The sequence below is a fragment of the Schistocerca serialis genome, chromosome 3 (genome assembly GCF_023864345.2).
Source record: "Schistocerca serialis cubense isolate TAMUIC-IGC-003099 chromosome 3, iqSchSeri2.2, whole genome shotgun sequence".
Classification (NCBI taxonomy): domain Eukaryota; kingdom Metazoa; phylum Arthropoda; class Insecta; order Orthoptera; family Acrididae; genus Schistocerca; species Schistocerca serialis.
In genome coordinates, this window is record NC_064640.1 from 797,150,614 (window position 1) to 797,174,350 (window position 23,737).

The following is a 23,737-nucleotide window of genomic DNA, read 5'->3' on the forward strand; positions in this document are numbered from 1 at the left end:
GGTACAGGACCACCTCTGCCAATCCACGTTTCTGGGAACCGTCGGTCCAGGAATCGACGCACACGACCACTGAAATGTGCTGGCGCCCCGTCATGTTGGAACCATATGCGTTGTCTTGTAGGGAGCGGGACGTTTTCCAGCAATTCTGACAATGCTCTAGCGAGAAAATTGTAATAGTGCCTTCGATTTAATGGTCTAGGTAGCAGATACAGCCCAATTAAACAGTCCCCGACAACACCGATCCACACATTAACGGAGAACCGCACTTGATGAGCGCTAGTAACTGTGGCATGCGGGTTATCCTCACTCCAAACATTCGAATTGTGCATGTTGAAGACTCCATCACGCCCGAACGTTGCTTCATCGGTAAACAACACAGAGGATGGAAATGTAGGACGCATTTCACACTGTTCCAGGTACCACTGCGAAAACTGTGCTCTGGATGGATAATCAACTGGTTACAGGTTGTGGACACGCTGTAAGTGAAATGGACGTAACAGTTGCTCTCGAAGGACTGTTCTTACACTCGTCCGATTCGTCCCCATTTTACGTGTAATTGCACGAGTGCTAATTGAAGGATCCCGCTCCACATGCTACAAGACAGCTTCCTCAAATTGCAGCATTCTTACCGTGCGACGGCGTCCCTGTCCAGATATTCTGCCAAATGACCCGGTCTCACGCAGACATTGGTACACAGCAGCAAAGGTCGTATGATGCGGGATACGGCGATTAGGATATTGTTGTTGATAAACCCGCTGTGCAGCTCGTCCGTTGTTGTGCGCTACGTAGTATGCACCAACCATATCAGTGTACTCACTCCAGGTGTATCGCTCCATTAGTAAACAGAGACAACGCACTACTACACTTGTGGACAGCAGTTGCCTACAACTGAAGAGCGTAATACGCCCTCTAACAACTGAAGATCGTAATACGGCCTCTAACAACTGAAGAGCATAATACGGCCTCCACTGGTTTAAATAATCCACATAGGAAAAAATGACATTAGGGAAAAATATTTGTTTTGATGTCCCCTACAACCTCCCAAAGTTTGTCGGTTTAAATACTTTTCACCCTGTATATTCTTTCTTTGAAAACGTTGACCAATAAACTAACAGCAACGTGATATGACTTCTGTTGATGATAGAGTAAGTAGCAAGTAGACTTTCATAGCCAACGACCTTGCCGCAGTGGTAACACCGGTTCCCGTCAGATCACCGAAGTTAAGCGCTGTCGCGCTGGGCTAGGACTTCTATGGGTGACCATCCAGCCTACCGAGCGCTGTTGGCAAGCGGGGTGCACTCAGCCCTTGTGAGGCAAACTGAGGAGCCACTTGATTGAGAAGTAGCGGCTCCGGTCTCGAAACTGACATAAGGCCGGGAGAGCGGTGTGCTGACCAGATGCCTCTCCATACCCGCATCCAGTGATGCCTGTAGGCTGAGGATGACACAGCGGCCTGTCAGTACCATGGGGCCTTCCTGACCTCTTTGGACGGAGTAGGCTTTCATAACGCAACGGAATATATGACATGTTACGCTAATGCAAAATTAGAACAAAAAATATTCAAATATTTCAACACGAGCTATAAGATAGTTGCATATTCTCTTATAGAGAAAACGTGAGCTCCACAGACGTAGACTGCACCTGCATTGCTAATACCCAATAGTAGGAAGCATGAATGATATAATAACCAAATCCCGATGTCTTCAGAACAGAAGTACGTGTCTCAAACCTTTTAGCAGTGGAAACTTATATTTACTGAAAATTGCGTGTAAACAAGGAAGATATTCCAAAATCGAAATTGTTCAAATGGCTCTGAGCACTATGGGACTAAACTTCTGAGGTCATCAGTCCCCTAGAACTTAGAACTACTTAAGCCCAACCAACCTAAGGACATCACACACATCCATGCCGGAGGCAGGATCCGAACCTGCGGCCGTAGCGGTCGTGCGGTTCCAGACTGTAGCGCCTAGAAGCACTCGGCCACCACGGCCGGCTGAAGATATTCCGTATGCCAGTATCAGTTTCTCATTATATAAGAAGCAGTCAAATGAATACCGAATACCCGCCACAACGGGACCATGGAATGATTCCGTTCAGATGTAATCACCACACGCACTGAGACATTTATCCCACTGGGAGAAGAGACGATCAATTCCTGTTTTGTAGAAAGCTATCGGCCACTGACCGTTCCAAAACCGCACCTCCCTTGTAATTCCTCCTCCGACTGAAACCGAAATCCACACACGTCTTTCTTCAGGTCGCCAAAGACGTGAACATCACACGGTAAAAGATCGGGGCTGTATGGAGGGTGTTGCAGTGTTTGCCAACCAAATCGCTGCAACCTAGCCTTGCCCGACTGGCAGTGTGGGGGAGGGCGTTATCGTGCAACTTATCGTAGCTTGTGTGAACAGCTTCGGACATCTTTGATGTGGGAGATGTGGGATTTTTCCACTGTTGGCTTTGGCGTTTGCCGTCAGGCTCTAAATGGTTGCACCACGTAATTTCATGATGACCTCTCCCTCGGGTGTGGAACTATCATCAGTGCGCAGCGCTATGAAGATACTTTGCAGAAACTGCGACGTCCAGGAATGCAGTCGGACGGAATGATCCTGTTACACGATAACGCCCGCACTCATACTGCTCATTGGAAGTAGGTTACGCTTCAGCGATATGGTTGGGAAACACTGCAACATCCTCCGTACAGCTGTATCCTTCGCCGTGTGATTTTCATGTCTTTTGTGACGTGAGAAAGACATGCATGGACATCGGTTTCAGTCGGCGAGGAAGTTCACAAGTGTTGTGGATCCTTCAGCAACCGACTGTGTTCTACGAAACAGGAATTGCTCATATCATCTCCCTGTTGATCCCCGTTAACGGCTAACAGCAGTTATTACTCGTCATGCCTTGTACTCGATCCGATACCATAATTTTTAATATATCCTGACGTGGACGGAACTCTTAGCTATTGAAGGTGTAACATGGTATGAACCCCATGCCTACATCCTACACGAACCATACCTTATAATTTTTATGACATCATTCAGGAAGCATTGTAGTCAGACGTAGGGTTTCACTTCTGTGTCACAGGTAATTGTATTTGTTCCAGGAAATTTTAAATAGCCTGTTCATAGTTCACAGAGTTATACTGTCCAGTCAGGAATTTTTCACCATCGTGTGTTCTCGTGTTTTCTCCAGTAGGACACCGTTGCGTTGAAAGAAGTTGCATCAATATCCCGGTAAAAATGTGCAGCAATAGACTCGCTCTGTTGCTTTGTATCACCTAATGAAAATCTTCTTTCGTCATCTTTAACCGTTTTGTTGCATTTGTGGTTTCCATGTAGGTAAGCTTTGATATAAATTTATGCTTATAACGAAAGTATAACTGTCACTTAAAAAGTACACTTCACATCGGTGATAAATCTTAAATTAAGAATCCGAACAAGAATTGGAGCAGTTGGCATTATTCACGCCTTACGGATGGGGCTAGTGGAGACCGTGAATTGGTTTCATTGCCTACACTTTTGAGACTTCCTTAGCTCCCTTGGGTAGTGTTACTGTTCCATATTCAGCTTTTATTATTATTTTTATTATTATTATGGTGTGCGTCCGGTTCAAAGTGAGGTCGTTCCACTCTCATACCGGCAGAGATTTATGGAAAGAGTTTGGTTTGCTGAGTTCACATTCCTGTGTTTGCCTGAAGTGTTAGGAAATTAATGCAGACTTTAAATGACGATGGCCATATGGGGGGATTTGCACCTAGGTCTATCCGAACACAAGCAAATGAGCTGTGGCACAGTACTCCTTAAGATACTGTTTAGCAAAAATGCAAAGAAAGAAACATCCTCCAACTAAAAAAAAAAAAAAAATATTGTTAGCTGAGCTATATTGGGGAGCGGCGGAGGACTGTTTAACATTTTTATAAAATTCTTGCGTCCCTTAGATAAGATTCTTCAGAAGTGTTACTGATATTAAGGTATCGTATCTGGTAAAGGATCAATGGTACGATGGATTGATGTCGAAAAAGGGACAGATTTAGTCGTACTTCCAGACGCTATAAATGTGGGGACTGGAATTTATTTACATGCTACAAAGGCCACTAACGTCAGTAGCTGTGGTTACAGGTGTGCGTGTTTGTCGAGCTTAACGTGTTAGTGGCGTCTCTCACAACCTGGAAAACGATTGACGCACGCGGTTACCCAAGTTCCTTTTGTACATAAAAGTGATTGTACGCTCGCAAACAACTATTTCGGGCGAAAGAGGCAAATAGACACCTACACACTCGTGATGTGGTGACGATCAATTCTGTGAATGAGTATGTTCGCAAGCAACGTTTCTTCTCATCGCAGATCGCTAAAATGGAGGAATAGTAACCTGCATAACACTGATTTCTTTTTCGGTTCATAAGATTTAATTCCAGATTCTGTGTGATCCTTTAAATTGTCCTGCAACAAACCCGGAAGATCTATTTTCTCATCGTTCATAAAGCCTAGTCACGGACATCTCATAAACTAGTTATCGTTAGTCACGAACATAGAAGCACCGACCACTGTCCTGGTTAGCGACATGTCAATACTCAACAAAGGAAAGCACAAATAGAACCAAGAGAAAATTTACGATCCGATAACAACTATAATTTGTAGTGGAAAAAGACCACTTCGAAGATTTTTTCTGGGTGTGCATCACAGCCTGGATAACTTTATTTCTTGAGTTAAAAGTGCGTAATAGGTGTGGATACGTCATCGTAAACGGTAAAAGACAGAAATAACATGCCATGTACAGTTATTGATATCATGGTGTCCAATGTACACTACCTCGGAACAACTACCGATTAACCAAAGTAGTATGACCACCTATTTCGCAGCGTGTTGGTCCGCCTTTGCAATGCAATGCAGCAGCAATTCTAAGTGGCATGTATTCGACAAGTCCTTAGTAGGTTTCCAAAGGTTGGGGCTACGTGGAACCATATGTCTATGCACAGGTCACGCAATGCTTGTAAGTTATTACGACCAGGTGTTTCGTTGGCGCGATGAAGACTACAGATAGCGGCCCACAAGTGTTCCACCGGCTTAAGAATTTGGTGTCCAAAACTTGAATGTGAGTTCATTATCAAGCTCCTCAAACCGATGTAGTACGATTCTGGCCTTGTGACACGGACAGTTATCCTGCTGGAAGAAGCCACCTCGGTCGGGGAAGACACTAAACACGAAGGGTTCAAATGGTTCAAATGGCTCTAAGCACTATGGCATTTAACTTCTAAGGTCATCAGTCCCCTAGAACTTAGAACTACTTAAACCTAACTAAGGACATCACACACATCCATGCCCGAGGCAGGATTCGAAGCTGCGACCGTAGCGGTCGCGCAGTTCCAGACTATAGCGCCTAGAACCGCTCGGCCACTCCGGCCGGCAACACGAAGGGATGCAGATGGTCCACAATAACGTTCACGTAGTTCACAGGTGTCGTAGCGCCGTCGATTACTACCACAGTCCTACAGAAGCACAAGTGAACATCCCCACAGAGTAACATTGCTCCGACGTCCTGCGTCTGTGGAGTGGTGCATGTTTCGATCAGCCGTTCACTCAGATGCCGCAATCAGAAATGTGAATCACCCGATCAGATGACATGTATCCATTTATCTACGGTGCTCTGGAACACTTGTGGCTGCACTAGAATTGTACACTGACGTCAGATTTGCCACAGATTGCCGCCTATGATGCTTCACAGAGGAGGAAGGCCTCTAACATTCACGTCATGAGATGAGGTGTGGGCGTCCAGACCCTTGTCTCCTATACGCGTCCTTCAAACACTTTCCACAGATGCTCACGACAGTAGTGTGCGAACAGCCGATCAGCTTCACTTTGTCCGAGTCGCTTGTATCAATGCATGTTCTGTTTTGCAGCCCGTATCGTCGCTCGAACGAATCCCCATGCGTGCATGAACGAAGGAACATTGCATCCAATTTCTGAACAACACAGGAACTGTAGTATCGTACGATTCCCCATTCGTCTCTGTTGTGTTAATATACGAGGGCGTGCTAAAAAGTATTTGCTCCGAAATTTTTAGATGAAAACCCCTAAAGTTTTTGAAATAAAACGAACGTTATTAACATTCTGCCAACGGCCTTGCCGCCGTGGTAACACCGGTTCCCGTCAGATCACCGATGTTAAGCGCTGTCGGGCTGGGCTAGCACTTGGATGGGTGACCAACCGGTCTGCCGAGCACTGTTGGCAAGTGGGGTGCACTCAGCCCTCGTGAGACAACTGAGGAGCTTCTTGATTGAAAAGTAGCGGCTCCGGTCTCGGAAATTGACATACGGCCGGGAGAGCGGTGTGCTGACCAGCCCCTCCATATCCGCATCCAGTGACGACTGTGGGCTTAGGATGACACGGCGGCCGGTCGGTACCTTTGAGCCTTCATGACCTGTTCGGGAGGAGAGTTTATTAACATTCTGCATCTTTATTCTTCATGTCTGCATGTTTATGTCTCAACATAGTCGTCATGGCGACGAACACATTTTCCCAACGAGAGACCAGTTTGTTGACACCGTTGCTGTAAAGTATCAGACTTCGTTGACGGAGGCACAACCTCGCCTCTGCTTGCACCACTTCATCACTATCAAAGTGAAATCCTTTAAGCTGATCTTTAGTGACCCACTGTTTCGAAAACAGATGAAAATCGTGTGGCGCCACGTCAGGACTGTATGATCGATGAGAGTGAACGTAAGGCGTCGGATCGTTGCAGATGTCGCAGCTCTCGTGTGTGGTCTGGCATTGTCATGCTGAAGGAGAGGGTGCTCCCTGTGTGGACGAACTCTTCGAATGCGAAATTCGAGTTTAGCATGCTGTTTCTCACGCACCGACATAGTTACGTTACACACCGCCACTTTACACGCTACAATTCGGAGCCCTCTAGTAGCAGAGGGTTGTAACTTGATTCGACCGAGTAATATGCATAACACGTAGTACTTGAACCGATATTGCAAACAGGATAAAAAATTGGGAGGCATTAGTTTTCAGCACGCCCTCGTACTTTCCTTGCCACGTCACGTGCTCGCATCGCCACCAGAAGAGTTTCAGTGGTCATAATGTTTGGGTTCATCAATTTATATCAGCAACCTACACCTACATGCCTCACATAACTTAAGTGTAACTAAAGCAAATCTTGGTATTTGGTTCAATGATGTACTACTGCGAATCAGCGACTTATGGATAAGAGAGATTCTTCAAATGGTTCAAATGGCTCTGAGCACTATGGGACTTAACTTCTGAGGTCATCAGTCGCCTAGAACTTAGAACTACTTAAACCTAACTAACCTAAGGACATCACACACATCCATGCCCGAGGCAGGATTCGAACCTGCGACCGGGGCGGTCACGCGGTTCCAGACTGAAGCGCCTAGACCGCACGGCCACATCGGCCGGCGGAGATGGAGAGATATTTACTATTATGCAAAGGTACAGTTGGGTGCTGGCGTATACTATCTAGTAGTGTAAGTATTGGACAATGATTAGTATTCGATATAATAAGACATTAAAGGAGACTGACGTCACACAAAGCGCGTTCACTGAGGTTTCGGGAGACTTTTGACCGTACGTTATATGGCTCGAAGAAAAACTGAGACACGGTAGCATATGCAGTGTAGGCTTTTGAGGGGTCGCCACCGTCCTCGCCGCGAACACATTTTCCATCGATAACATCGCAGATGTAAAGCACTTCGGAGCGCAGATACGGCGTCCTCGTACACAGACGTGGGTCCATTCGAAGCGTTGGAACTGAAACCGTAAAATTTCGTTTATCAGAGTGAATGCGCTCAAAGCAGAGGCCAAGTGCACGGGAGGCGGCAGTTTACGCCACAAAGAAGTGGCTTAGCGCTGCGCCGTCCCGCTGCCCTCTCCCTGGGGAGAGTCCTGCAGTCCCCGCGGCCCGGGCCGGTGGGGGCTCCTTTGTGCCGGCCAGCCCGCCAATCTTCACGGCTTGTTGGCGCTGTCATCACGGGGCCGTTTTGATTTGTTGTCCGCCAGTTTCGTCCACGAGGTGAGTGCCCTTCGGCCCGCGTTTTAGAGCTATAAACAAAGTAACCGTTCGGTCTGAGCCAAGAGACACGAGAAGCACGACCACGAAGCTTTTCACATTTCACCAAAGCGACGATCTCACGTGGTTCAAAGTGGATGCATACAAACCTTATTTCAGTTAAGAATTTACGTCTTCTGCTACGAAGCGGCGATCGCCTCGGTAGCTGCGCGGTTGGCTAAAGCCGTCGGCACACGGACCGTGCATCCGAACGTTGGGCGTTCCGAGTTTCTGACGTCATAGCGTGGAATAGCACGTTCGGGAGTCTTTCCGAACGTGCAGAGCAATATCTGCCATGTCAGATATTCTGAGCGTGCGTCTGAGCGTTGACCAATGAGATACCACAACGCCACCTACGTCACACGCTAGCCGTCTCCCTTCAGTACAGAGTTGTGAGGCGCCATATTGGCATTCATTTCAAGCTCATATGTATACATGCCGTTTCTGAGCATCAGCAAATTCAGAATCATTGGAAAACCCGTTGTTAACTGTGTGATTCGTTCCAATAAAATAACGGGAAACATCATATTCGTGGCAAAAGAATTATTGTAACTTGCGTCTTATGAGAGTAGGCTATTTGAAGGCAGTGACACACGGAAGATCCACCCAAAACGCATTGTTCTTGTACAATTTGTTATAATTAAATTTCAATTAGTAACGTATCTACGATAAGGTTTCCTGAAACGGGTAACATACTTGGATTACTTGCGACGTGTTTCTGTGTGTTGTTGGAATAGCGTAATGAGTAGCGTAACCGTCTCGTATTGAGTAATAGTTGGTGCGGTGGTTCGCGTCGTGACACTCCTGTATTTTATTTCCTAACATTAGCGTTTTTATTAGGTTCTGATACTTTATTATTAGTTTAATATAAGTATATACTATGATATTTGATGTTATGTAAATATAAGTTCACCTTTTTTTGAGGGGTGACTTTGTTCGATTGGCTTAATTTACAGGACAGCTTGCGCTACTTGGATACAGATGTTTTGCTCCTTTTCTTTTACGCTTCGTAATTCACATGTTGCACAGATTCTGCTGTTGGGTAGGAACAGTGATTAAGTAAGACTGACCTTGGGGTTTTAATAAAATCTGGGAATGATGAAATAATGTTTATCTTATGCAGAGAAGTATTCCAAATTTGTACCGCACTGTTTGTAATGGAACTTCTATATGTCTCTGTCCTTGTTGATTGGATATGGTACTTTCCTTTTCGTGGACCATGGAGGAAATGTGCGTTTTAATAGAGCTAACGTGAGAATTTTACGCGCGCCCGTTGAGTAAACAGTGCGATTTTCGAACTAGAAACATCGCTCAACTGCCGCTGGAGTGCGTTGCGATCGCGTATACCACGTTGGGGCTCACGTACCGTATGCACAAGTCGCATCATTCCTGAGCGTTCAGCAGCAAGTTGAACTTGGCACGCTCAAAGTTAACGTTCAACAGCACGGTCCGTGTGCCGACGGCTTAGCCATAGTGTGCCTTCTGTTCACTGCCGGGTCGGAGATTTTCTACGCTTGAGAACTGGGTGTCCTGTTCTCCTCGCGTTAGCATCGTCGCCATTGACATTCCGCTACTGAGATGACCATATGGACACGTTCCGAAAGCCAATAATTAAAAAAAAGAGAAAAAATCTCCAAGGCGTCTCTTAGAAGTATTGAATCGCTAACTGTGAAGTACAAGGTACGTCTATAAACACGTTATTGCAGTGCTTGTGTTGCTAAGAAGAACGATGCAATGTCTACCGCACATCCGAAGCAACATCGCATAGTACTTCTTAACAACACAGGCACCGCAACATCGTATTTATCCGCCAATTCCAGGCACCTACTTTCAATTAAAGTGTCTCCCTTCCCTGTACGGGAATGACATCGTGTGTACGCGTGCAGGTTGTGACGAATGAACAACAACTTACATTCAAGTTTGGTTCTGGCAGTGAGTCGTGCACGGGTAGCCAAACGATTACGACTGATGGTTGTCCGTATTCGCAAGTGCGAATGCATTTCATACGTATATAAATTTGAGCACTTAGTGTCATAAAAAAGTAGACCGTGGACGAACAAAATCCTTGAATCTTGATAAGTCGGACACGAACTCCGCAGTTCAGAAAAGGCCCACTAATTCCCCCACAGGAATTCCCAAATTTAGTCTTCAGGTAGAAGTATGCGTACGCATATCTGCGCGGACAAGTCCCCTGCACTTTGGAGAATAAAAGATGCGTGCGAATGTTATTATTCTCGTTTTAACTCCTTGAGTATATCTGCACACCCTAACGTTTACATTTTTGTGAATAACTCTTATATTCGACTAAATAAAGTCTGGTGACAAGAAAACCAAAGAAACAGAAGTAAAAATCAAAATTCTGCAATGGGAAAAAGGTAAAATGGAGAGATTGCTCTAATTGAAGCATGTTTCAAACTATCTTAAAAATTAACATTAGCTTAAAACTATCATTTGAATAAAAGTACTCTCAAAAATGGTTCAAAGGTCTCCGAGCACTATGGACCTTAACTTCGGAGGTCATCAGTCCCCTAAAACTTAGAACTACTTAAACTTAACTAACCTAAGAACATCACACACACCCATACCCGAGACAGGATTCGAACCTGCGACCGTAGCGGTCGCGCTGTTCCAGACTGAAGCGCCTAGAACCGCTCGGCCACACCGGCCGGCAAAAGCACTCTCATTTCAATCTCGTTATCACATACTTTTTTCTTTAAATACTTCTTCTTCATCCACCTTCACGTAGGTTCCGGTATTTAAGATAACAGTTTACCATTTTTAATTCTTTTAAATAAAAATGTAATAGTAAATTGTAACTTAACATTGCTAAACTCGTATGATTTAGCTCACTGCCATGTTGAGCCGAGTTTACAAGAGAAAATCACAAGTTTTCTGATAGTTATGGAGTTCAGGTACTGGCGGTAAGTGCAGATCTGGGCAAGTTACGTACTCTGGAAGACGAGCAGGTAAATGGTGCAGAGTTCGTGAAAGCCTCTTGCTTAACTCCGTGGTTGTTCTTCTGTTAAAAATTGTTGAGAAAGATAGTTTCTTTTTGGAAAGCTTTTGCTTCATTGTCAGTCTCGTTGTCGATCAGCAGTAAACATCTTCAGACATTTATTGATGGAATCTTCTCTGGTCGTCAGCACTTATCGACTTACCGTCAGGATGTGCGATAGGACTGCTCTTTTTCTCTATATACATAATTGATATGACGGACAGGATGAGCAGCAATTTACGGTTGTTTGCTGGTGACGCTGTGGTGTACGGGAAAAGTGTTGCATTGAGTGACTGTAAGATACAAGATGACTGAGACAGAATTTCTAATTGGTGTGATGAATGGCAGCTTGACGTAACTGTAGAAAAATGTAAGTTAATGCCGATGAGTACGCATAAGAATTTTGTAACTTTCGAATATAGCATTAGTAAGGTGCTGCTTGACGCAGTCATATCGGTTAAATATCTTGGCGTTATAATGCAAAGCCATATGGTGTGGAATGAGCACGTCAGGTTGGCAGTAATGAAGGCCAATGCTCGACCTCGTATTATTGGGTGAATTTTGGGAAAGTGTAGCTGATGTATAAAGGAGACGGCGTACCGAAAGCTAGTGTGACACATTCTTGAGTACTGTTCGAGTGTTTGTCATCCCCACCAGCACGGATTAAAGGAAGCCATCGAAGCAAATCAGAGGCGTGCAGCTAGATTTGTTACCGGTAGATTCAGTCTGCAGACAAGTATTACAGAGATGCTACGGGAACTCAAATGGGAATTCCTGGAGACATTTTTTCTAGGAAAGTTATTGAGAAAATTTAGAGAAAAGGCATCTGAAGCGGACCGCAGAAGGATTCTACCGGCATCAACCTACATTCAGGGTAATGACCACAAATATAAGAGAAATTATTAATCGTATTGAGGCATGTACAGGGTGAACATTAATAAAATCGACAACGGCAGGGACGGAAGCCTGACTGGTTCAAATGGCTCTGACCACTATGCGACTTAACGTCTGAGGTCATCGGACGCCTAGAACTTAGAACTACTTAAACCTAACTAACATAAGGACATCACACACATCCATGCCCGAGGCAGGATTGGAACCTGCGACCGTAGCGGTCGCTCGGCTCCAGGCTGTAGCGCCTAGAACCACACGGCCACTCCGGCCGGTGCGCCTGACTGGAAATGGAGGAAAAAAAGGTACTATAAACATGTGTCCGGAAGTGCATCGTTGCCACGGTGGACGACGCTGACGAATGAAAGTTCCTCAGACCATGTGCTGTGTATTCCTCGTGTGTTGAAAGCTGTACGATTGACGCAGCGTGATATAAGCAGCAAAATGGTCCGATACTTATGTCAGGAACAAGCCGAGATGGTGTTTGTGTACGGCCAAGCAGATAGAAACGGTCGAGAGGCAGCACGGCTAAGCCAAAACAAGTACCCTCACAGACATCAACCACATCGTACAACATTTCAAGCAGTGTTTGGGCGTTTGTGTGATCCTGGGTCCTTTCAGACAGATGAAAGTGCAGGGAGGTGACAGATTGAGCGTACACCAGATCTGGAGGACTGCCTCTCGACCGTTTCCATCTGCTTGGCCGTACATATCATCATCTCAGCTTGTTCCCGACATGAATACCGGACAGTTCTGATGCTTGCACTGCGCTGCATCAATCATACAGCCTGCAATGCACATGGAACACACAGCACGTTGTCAGGTGAACTTCCACTGGTCAGTGCCATTTTCCGTGGCAACGATGCATTTACGGACACACGTTCATAGGACCTCTTTTCTGCAATTTACAGTCAAGAATCCATCCCTGTAGTTTGTAGATTTTATTAACATTCGACCTGTAGACAGACGTTTTCCCTCACTCACTTTGCGAGTGATACAGAACAGGAAATGACTATTAGTGGTACAAGGTAAAGGCTGCCATGCACCGCACGGTGGCTTACGGAGTATGTATGTAGATGTGAATGTAGATGCCCGAGCAGCAAGCAACGTTTCAACCATCTTCCTACTAGTCATCTTAAAGCGAAGTGAGTTGATTACTCGCTAAAATGTTACTTCAAGATGGTACTGCTACTCTGTTGATAACTTGAGAAACTTAGAACTATAAAATTCATGGGCATTATACAAGTCGACATTTCAGTGAGAAGTCGTCTGTTGCTTTGCTGCCTGGGAAATGCGTGAGATAGTGACAAAGTTTTAATGATCACCTCAAAGAATAAAGTTAAGTAAGTAATTGTTTGCAGGTATATGCGCGGAGTTCTGTGACAATTGGAAACGCCTGCGCCACAGTATCGTAGTAAAATGTGTCGCAGTCCATTGAAGAAGTGGAGATGGGATGATTTGTTAAGTTTTCGCTGCTGTAGTAGGCTGTTACGATACTGCAGAACAGGCATTTCAGATATGTACCTGTAAACAAACTAAAATTAAGGTATATAACTTTTCTTTGGAGGCAATAACTAATACTTATTGATTACCGCTCGGATTTATGATAGGGTAATGTCCAAATGGCATGAACCGATTTTAAAGTAGGTGTAATGTATTCTGGTATTAATTACTTGAAATTTTAATGAGATGTGTGCTCTAATGTTCGAATGTTTGATCCTTAGCCAAGTGGAGAGAGCCACGTTTTGGAATCTTCCACCATCAGCGTTAATAGCGGTAACACACCTAATGATACTGACTACAGACCTGCACTGTGCAGTTGAGACGGAAGATGGGACGCGCACACTTCTAAAGGCGTGATATAAATGTGCCAGAGATGGGATCATTTTACCAATTATTGTACTGAAACACGACGCCGGTTTTTTCAAGCCGCATAACGCCGTCTCAGCTGCATTAGAGATGAGCGAGGGATTTGGCAAATTTTCAGCGTTCGGCAGTAACGGACGAAGCCGCAAGCAGGCAGCATCTCTGCTGACAGCGGAGTAATGCGACCATCCTGTCGGCAGGCGGTCCAGGAATGCGCCTCACGACGGCGACAAATCTTCGGTGTTAGCGGAACAACGTTTGCTGCTTGGAAATTCAGTTAGCCAACGCAGTCGTGAGGAAACCTCTGCTCTTGAATTAAGACGTTTCCATAGCAGCTCCGGCTAACAGGACCTAGTCTCCAGCCTGACTTATTAGAGCAATTAACGTCTTAATGACCAGAAGTGTTTCAGTTACGCTTCCATTACCTGCTGCTAGTTTCTGAATTTAGAAAGGAAGAAGTAAGCCCGTTTAGCAGGGAGTGTTGATACGTTGCGGAAATAACTCACTCGGCTGCTGTAATCTACATAATTTTAAAAACATCCTTGGCGTAGATTTTGGGGCCGTTCCTTTTTAAAATTATTTACGCATAAACGAGGTGGATTAAGCAGATCGTGCAGCCTCTGTCGTGACGGATGTAATTTGAAAGTGAAAGGACGGCAGAGAGTCGAAATAACATTTGCAGTTCAGAGAGACGGTCGAAAGGAATCTGATAGCGGGCAGAGGAAGCCAACAATTCGGCGAAACATTATACAATACGAGATTCGCGTGTGTGGGCCAGATATTGGGTAATATTCCTCAGGGCAAAGTGGGAGGGCTCCCAGAAGCCGTTGCACCACCTCGAATCTGTTATCGGACCGCGGGTCATTAAAGACTTCCGACTGTGGAAGCTTTTCAATTGCACGGTTGGCTGTGTATATTCTTCGCTCGACAGACACATAACGTGGAAATTGCATGTAAGCACGCGAACCAATTGTTAATATTAGTAAAAATTCGGTTACGACTTCCAGCGCGGACGACTCGGCAATAACGACGCCAAGCGAAGTTTCCGACGCCGCCGCATTTACATTCCAGTCTGACGTGGTGAAGCGGCCAGAGCCCCTGCAATATCTCCGGCATTTTGCTACCTTCTCACAAAGGCGCTGCGAAATACAACACAGTACATCGGTCCCAACGTTTTCTGCTCATCACCAAGTAGGGCGCTGCCATCGCGCTTTCCTTCAGGTACCGTACAGACGGTTATCATAGATTATTCATGCGCAGCGTTTGTTATTCGCTGTTGTCGTGAAGGAGTACTCTGTAGTATGGTTCAAATGGCCCTGAGCACTATGGGACTTAACATATGAGGTCATCAGTTCCCTAGAACTTAGAACTACTTAAACCTAACTAACCTAAGGATATCACACACATCCATTCCCGAGGCAGGATTCGAACCTGCGACCGTAGCAGTCTCGCGGTTCCGGACTGAAGCGCCTAGAACCGCTCAGCCACCACGACCGGCTACTCTGCAGTATGTTAGACGGTATATTAAGTCAATACAGCATTATAAACGAGAACTATTGCGCCTATAAAGTAACCAATAGGTACTCAGAATCTAGCGTGCCTGTTAGCTGTATTACACAAAATGTGTGATTTCAAATGGTTCAAATGGCTCTGAGCACTATGGTACTTAACATCTGAGGTCATCAGTCCCCTACAATTTAAAGCTACTTAAACCTAACTAACCTAAGGACATCACACACATCCATGCCCGAGGCAGGATTCGAACCTGCGACCGTAGCGGTCGCGCAGTTCCAGACTGTAGCGCCTAGAACCGGTCGGCCACTCCGGCCGGCGTGTGATTTCCTAAGGGACGAACCTGCTGAGGTTATCGGTCGCTAGACTTACACACTACTTAAACTAACTTATGCTAAGAACAAAACACACACACATACATGTCTAAGGGAGGACTCGAACCTCCGGCGGGAGGAGCCGCGCAATCCGTACATGGCGCCTCAAACCGCACGGCCATTCCGCGCTGCTGTTATCACTCGCTATATTTGTTATACAGGGTGATTCTTATTAACGTTTAAAAACTTCAGAAGCGACGTACATGATGCTGAGACAAGTAATTTAATGTAAGACACATGAGGTCCGAAATGTCGGGAAGTACTCCAAAAGTGTATGACAGATGCTGAACATGTGACGTTGCCAGATGACGTACTTCGCCGCTCGTGCAGCGGTCCAACCTATCGGTCTGTCACACCTCAACATCCCAACCCAAGTCAAGTATTCACGTCGGTGTGGCTCCGGTCTACGTTCGCGACTTAAACGCGTGGGGCTCAAGATTCCAGTCTTTGAGTCCGGCGGATAATATAATTTTTGCGTTAGACAATTACGTGTTTACAACGAGGTAGGATTTATTAATTTATTTACCGATCTAGCGGCCTCTGCTTGTTCATTGCAAAGGGTACTACAACCGAAAGCTACCGTATTCCGTCACAGGTAAATGAGTACGAGCTTCCGATCTACGTTGTTACCAGTAAATTATCTACGCTTTCTTTACTAAATTACGTCTATGAACAAAAGAAGACGGGAAAAAAGGAAAGAAACACAAAATAACAGCAGCTTTTGCTTGGTTACAGTGATGAAAGTAATTTGGTAACTTACGCGTTCGCCATTTGCTCCGTTGCGCAGCAAAGTGTGGTTGGTTGGTTGATTCGGTGTGGGGGGGGGGGGGGGGGAGGAACCAAACAGCGAGGTCGTCGCTTCTATCGGATTAGGGAAGCATGGGGAAGAAAATCGACCGTTCCCTTTCAAAGGAACCATCCCGGCATTTGCCTGAAGCGATTTAGGGAAATCAATGAAAATCTAAATCAGGATGGCCGGACGCGGGTTTGAACTGTCGTCCTCCCGAAAGCGAGTCCAGTGTGCTAACCATTGCGCCCCCTCGTACGGTGGCGAAGTGTAGCACTGCCTTCTACCAGTGAGTGCAGAAGTGACTAGCACAACCGCTGCGCGTGCGGCGAAATACGCCTTATGCTGACGTAATATGCTGAATATTTGTCATTCACTTTTGGTGTATATCCCGACATTCGCGGCCCCGTGTGCCATGTATTAAATTACTTGTCGCAGCGGCGTCTACGTCACTTCGTGTACTTTATATTAAGAACAGTCACACCGTACCGCTGCTGACTATACGATTTTGGGTCTCGTTGTTGTTGTCGTGGTCTTCAGTCCAGAGAATGGTTTGATGCAGCTCTCCATGCTACTCTATCCTGTGCAAGCTTCTTCATCTCCCTGTACCTACTGCAACCTACATCCTTCTGAATCTGTTTAGCATGTTCATCTCTTGGTCTCCCTCTACGACTTTTACCCTCCACGCTGCCCTCTTATACTAAATTGGTCGTCCCTTGATGCCTCAGAATATGCCCTACCAACCTATCCCTTTTCTAGTCAAGTTGTGCCACAAATTTCTCTTCTCTCCAATTCTATTCAATACCTCCTCGTTATTTATGTGATCTACCCATCTAATCTTCAGGATTCTTCTGTAGCACCACATTTCGAAAACTTCTATTCTCTTCTTGTTCAAACTGTTTATCGTCCATGTTTCACTTCCATACATGGCTACACTCCATAAAAATACTTTCAGGAATGACTTCCTGACACTTAAATCTATACTCGATGTAATCAAATTTCTCTTCTTCAGAAATGCTTTCCTTGGCATTGCCAGTCTACATTTTATATCCTCTCTGCTTCGACCAGCATCAGTTATTTTGCTCCCCAAATAACAAAACTCCTTTACTACTTTAAGTGTCTCATTTCCTAATCTAGTTCCCTCAGCATCACCCAACTTAATTTCACTACATTCCATTATCCTCGTTTTGCTTTTGTTGATGTTCATCTTATATCCTCGTTTCAAGACACTGTCCATTCCATTCAACTGCTCTTCCAAGTCCTTTGCTGTCTCTGACAGAATTACAATGTCATCGGCAAACTTCAAAGTTTTTATTTCTTCTCCATGGATTTTAATACCTACTCCGAATTTTTCTTTTGTTTCCTTTACTGCTTGCTCAATATAGAGATTGAATAACATCGGGGAGAGGCTACAACCCTGTCTCACTCCCTTCTCAACCACTGCTTCCCTTTCGTGCCCCTCGACTCTTATTATTGCCATCTGGTTTCTGTACAAATTGTAAATAGCCTTTCGCTCCCTGTATTTTACCCCTGCCACCTTTAGAATTTGAAAGAGAGTATTCCAGTCAACATTGTCAAAAGCTTTCTCTAAGTCTACAAATGCTAGAAACGTAGGTTTGCCTTTCCTTAATCTAGCTTCTAAGATAAGTCGTAGTGTCAGTATTGCCTCACGTGTTTCAATATTTCTACGGAATCCAAATTGATCTTCCCCGAGATCGGCTTCTACCAGTTTTTCCATTCCGTCTGTAAAGAATTCGTGTTAGTATTTTGCAGCCGTGGCTTATGAAACTGATAGTTCGGTAATTTTCACATCTGTCAACACCTGCTTTCTTTGGAATTGGGATTATTATATTCTTCTTGAAGTCTGAGGGTATTTCACCTGTCTCATACATCTTGCTCACTAGATGATAAAGTTTTGTTAGGCCTGGCTCTCCCAAGGCTGTCAGTAGTTCTAATGGAATGTTGTCTACTCCCGGGGCCTTGTTTCGACTTAGGTCTTTCAGTTCTCTGTCAAACTCTTCACGCAGTATCATATCTCCCATTTCATCTTCGTCTACATTCTCTTCCATTGCTATAATATTGTCCTCAAGAACATCGCCCTTGTATAGACCCTCTGTATACTCCTTCCACCTTTCTGCTTTCCCTTCTTTGCTTAGAACTGGGCTTCCATCTGAGCTCTTGATATTCATGCAAGTGGTTCTCTTTTCTTCAAAGGTCTCTTTAATTTTCCTGTAGGCAGTATCTATCTTACCCCTAGTGATGTGCGCCTCTACATCCTTACATTTGTCCTCTAGCCATCCCTGCTTAGCCATTTTGCACTTCCTGTCGATCTCATTTTTGAGACGTTTGTATTCCTTTTTGCCTGCTTCATTTACTGCATTTTTATATTTTCTCCTTTCATCAATTAAATTCAATATCTCTTCTGTTACCCAAGGATTTCTATTAGCCCTCGTCTTTTTACCTACTTGATCCTCTGCTACCTTCACTATTTCCTCTCTCAAAGCCACCCATTCTTCTTCTACTGTATTTCTTTCCCCCATTCCTGGCAATCGTTCCCTAATGCTCTCCCTGAAACTAACTACAACCTCTGGTTCTTTCAGTTTATCCAGGTCCCATCTCCTCAAATTTCCAACTTTTTGCAGTTTCTTCTGTTTTAATCTACAGCTCATAACCAATAGATTGTGGTCAGAGTCCACATCTGCCCCTGGAAATGCCTTACAATTTAAAACGTATAATACTGATTTAACACCTTCGTGCGTGCAACTACACGGACAACGGTGAGACTAAATGAGAGGCCTGGCAACGCGATTTTAAGCTCAGTAAAATTGAGCAAGTGTTTTGAAAAATTCACAATTATAAGCCAGTGTTACACGACGAACAATCAAGCCAATAATTGTCTGCACTGCAGCTGCGTGCTGTAGGTGGTGCTAAGGCTGGCTAGTAGGCACGGAGAGTTTTCTTAGAATCTTGGTGCCTGTTGGCCACTTAACATGCCAAACATGGTACTCAGCTGCAATCTACGAGACTGTTCACTCATTCCTTTGCCGCGTGACACAGGCTTTCACGTTATCAGAGCGACAGCATCTGAGGTGAAGGATGTAAGAGTGACTCGTGGCACCAGTGAGTCATAATAATAATAGCAGCTGATAGCCAAGCGTTACGAATCGCCTCAAACTGAAAGGGGTTATCTTAAGGAACTGTGAAGGTAATGCGACACAAGTTGTGTCAGAGCATAGCATCTCGAACGACTTCTTGTTGTCACAGTTCGATGTTATCTGCACGAAATGAATAACCACTGCTCCGCCGTATTTAAGAACCTTTCTGGCAGCACCGACAACTCTGCGCATTGGCTGTACAACATGGACCCACGATGGTTGGAAATGGGTAGTATGGACTGCATACTTTTCAACGGATGATCTTAAGGAGGCAATTTAATACATGAGAAGTTCCCGTAAGGGTAATGTAGATGCCATTTGTGTAGATTTTTTTTTTTTATTTTGTTAATTTCAGTGTAATGTTCCTTTGCTGGCCGCATTCACAAACTGTCTGCATGATTATGAACACACTGTGTTTTACACAGGACGCCAAAAAATAAATTAGCGTATCAACTCTGTGACGCGTGTTGACTCGCTTAAGTCAATACATTTAATGTGTATGAGTACTGCTATCATCCTTTTTTATGAGAAAAGGAATGCGGATTATTAATTCCACGACGCGTTATTAATGGGAAAAGGAATGACGTACTGAAATCGGCCAATGAACAGAAAAGAAGTAGATAATACAAGGCCGTACGTAACCATCTATCTTCCGTGAATGATTTTCTCATTCAACATGCTCGTCTTATGTCAGTACTTCACCGTCGAGAAGTTATTTTCCCATCCTAGCCACAATAAGTTTGTGCCAACTAATCTTAATTTACATACACTGCCCTTATAGAAAAGTGTTTCCGACGGCTGCTAGATTATTACCTCGTCACTCTCTAATCTTAGCTTATGTTGCTGTAAGGTAATGGTTATCCTTTTCCGATAATGTCAGCGACTCGTAAGCAATTCGCATCTTATCTACACCAAACAAAATTACGAGCTCTGACCCGTTCGAAATCACGATCTTCCGTGAGAATCGATTGCGTTTATAGCAGCGTATCCGATTGCCTTTGATACCTGTTCTGAAACAGAGATCGTGGAAACCGCCTGCATGCGTTCTCGTTTAAAGCTTAAACCGAAACATTGATCTGCGAGACGCCTATGATATTTCACTCGCTTGGTGTGGTAACAGTTTTTGTAACAGTATCCGGCCCCGTCTTCTCGGTTTTCACACCTGTTTTTGCTTGGTTCGATGAGAAAGCCCAGCGACCTATTACACCAGCAGCCTCTGGAAAGTACCGCTAGCGTCTGCATTACTTACCAGTGATACGAGGAAAACTGAATCGTTTTTTTGACGTAATATCGTACTTGCTGTTTGTGAGAAGTTCATTGAGGAATAAAGTTGCGGTAGAGGAGTGGTTATGTCGTTCTTACTCTTGACGGAATGGTTTCACACTATGAGTAACACCTCGAGCAGTCTAATGCGAGTCGAAATTTTCAAGACAGCTGTGGGGAGACAAACTGCAGGCTCACAATGAAAATATTCATTGTCCGAAAATGAATAATAAAGTAAAGTTTATTGTCCTCCAGGGAGACAAGGAAACATGTGTGTTCTTTCCAATAAAGTGCGGATTAAGGTTTAACGTCCTATCGATGACGAGATTATTAAATATGGGGTACAAGTTTGGATTATGGAAGGAAATTGACCGTGTCCTTTTCATCAAACCATACCAGCATTTGCCTTAAGCAGTTTCTGGAACTCATGCTAAACATAAATCTGGGGATTAGGACGGGAATTTGAACTGCTGTTCTCCCGAGGGCGACTCATGTGTCTTACTTACTGCACCACCTCACTCGGTGGAGGCATAAATAACAATCTAAATTTTAGCCCCAATTTCCCAGGTAGCAACGCTACAAGACTGACATGAGCGACCATGCGTCTCAAGTGTCTTATGGGCGACATTTCAGTTTCTTCAGATGAAAAAATCTAAAAAAATCGCAAAACGATTTAGAAAAGATGTCTGCATGGTGCGAAAATTGTAAATTGACCCTAAATACTGAAATGTGTGAGGTCATCCATATGAGCTCTAAAAGGAGTCCGTTAAACTTCGTTTACACGATAAATCATCGAATCTAAAGGCCGTAAATTCAACCAAACACCTAAGTATTACAATTACCAACAGCTTAAATTAGAAATTACACATAGAAAATGTTGTTGGGAAGGCGAACTAAAGACTGCGCTTTTTTGACAGAACACTTAGAAGAAGCAACAGTTCTTGTAGTGTAGACAGTCTCTTTTTCTCATTGATTAGACATAATATCTTTTCATTAGTTACAGGATGTACCCATCCATTCTGAAGTATTCTTCTGTAGCACTACGTTTCAAATGCTTCTGTTCTCTTCTTGTCTGAACTGTTAATCACCCCAGTTTCACTTTCATAAAAGGCCACACGCCAGACAGATACTTTCAGAAAACACTTCCTAACACTGAAATTTATATTTGATTTTAACAGATTTATCTTCTTCAGAAATGCTTTTCATGTCGCTGCCAGTTTGCATTTTATATCCTCTCTATCTCGCCCATCGCCGGTTATTTTGCTGCCCAAATAGCAAAACTCAGCTAGTACTTTTACTGTCTCATTTCCTTATCAAACGGCCTCATCATCTCCTGATTTGATCTGATTACATCCCATTACACTTGTCTTTTTATTTGTTCGTATTCATCTCATTATGTCTTTTCGAGGTGCTATCCATTCCGTTCAACTGACCTTCTGAGCCCTTTACCATCTCTGACAGAATTTCTGTTTCATTTGCAACCTTTGATGCTTTTATTTCTTCTACCTGGACTTAATTCCTCATCTCTGACAGAATTACAGTGTCATAGGCAAACATTCACGTTTTTATTTTTTCTCTCTGAACTTCAATTCCTTTTCCAAATTTCTCCATGATTTGTTTTATGCTTGCTCAACGTAAAAGATATATGAAGCTTGTTCAAAAACTATCGGGAATTTACATTTTTTGAAAATAATATTATTTATTCATCTGCATCAATGTTATCTCCTTCAAAATAGTCCCTATGAGATGTTATACACTTATGCCAGCGCATCTTCCAGTCCGTGACACACTTCTGGAACTCGATGTTTGGGACAGCACTTAGCTCTTTCAGCTATTCACTTTTAACCTCATCTAAACGTGTAAAGCAACTGTCCTTTCAGGTTATGTATATTTTTGGGAACGGAGAAAGTCACACGGGGTCATAGCTTGTGAATATGGAGGCTGGCGCATGATTGCAATGTTGTTTCGCATCAAAAATTCACTAAAAACCAATGAAGTGTGAGCAGATGCAATAGCGTGGCGCAAAATACATTAATTATTTCGTCACAAATCTCCACATTTATTCGCATTGCTTCCCGAAAAGAGCGTTGACTTGTAGGTAGTACTCCTTATTGACTGTTCGACCATTTGGAAAAAAAACATGTTCCACTATGCCTTTAAAATCGAAGAAAAAAATGAGCAGAGCCTCAACATTCGACCACACATGCCAGGTATTCTTCGGTCCTGACGATGTGGAATGCCTCCACTGGGAAGATTGAGTCTTAGTTTCATCGTTTACCCGTACACCCATGTATCGTCACTTGTTACAACAGGTTTCAGTTGTTCTGCATCGTTGCTGACTTCATTTAGTGAGTCTTGCGCAACTTCCATTTTGCTCGAAATTCAACACCTCTGGCACAAATTCTGCTGTCACACGTTACATACCCAAAACAACCGAAAAGATTTCAAGGCATGAGCAAATCGATATGTCAACATCATCAGCAACTTCTATTGTGATTCGGCGACCGTTCATAATCGCCGGCCGGTGTGGGCGAGCGATTCTAGGCGCTTCAGTCTGGAACCACGCGACCGCTACGGTCGCAGGTTCGAATCCTGCCTCGGGCATGGATGTGTGTGGTGTCCTTAGGTTAGTTAGGTTTAAGTAGTTCTAAGTTCCAGGGGACTGATGATCTCAGATGTTAAGTCCCGTAGTGCTCAGAGCCATTTGAACCGTTCATAATTTATTTATTTATTTATTCATTTTTTTTGGCTTTTTCCGTGTCTTCAACGGTTGTTAATGTCCTCGGGCATCCAGAACCTTCGTCATATTCAACTTCTCCACGGC

At 44.2% G+C, this 23,737-nt stretch overlaps 1 protein-coding gene and 2 pseudogenes across 1 annotated transcript in view; all 3 read left to right on the top strand.

Annotated features, from left to right (window-relative positions):
- Positions 1-23,737, top strand: part of LOC126471234 (homeobox protein B-H1-like) — a 177,303-nt gene that overhangs the window by 98,260 nt on the left and 55,306 nt on the right. The window lies entirely within an intron of this gene.
- LOC126472305 (5S ribosomal RNA) lies at positions 1,170-1,287 on the top strand (annotated as a pseudogene).
- LOC126472205 (5S ribosomal RNA) lies at positions 6,113-6,230 on the top strand (annotated as a pseudogene).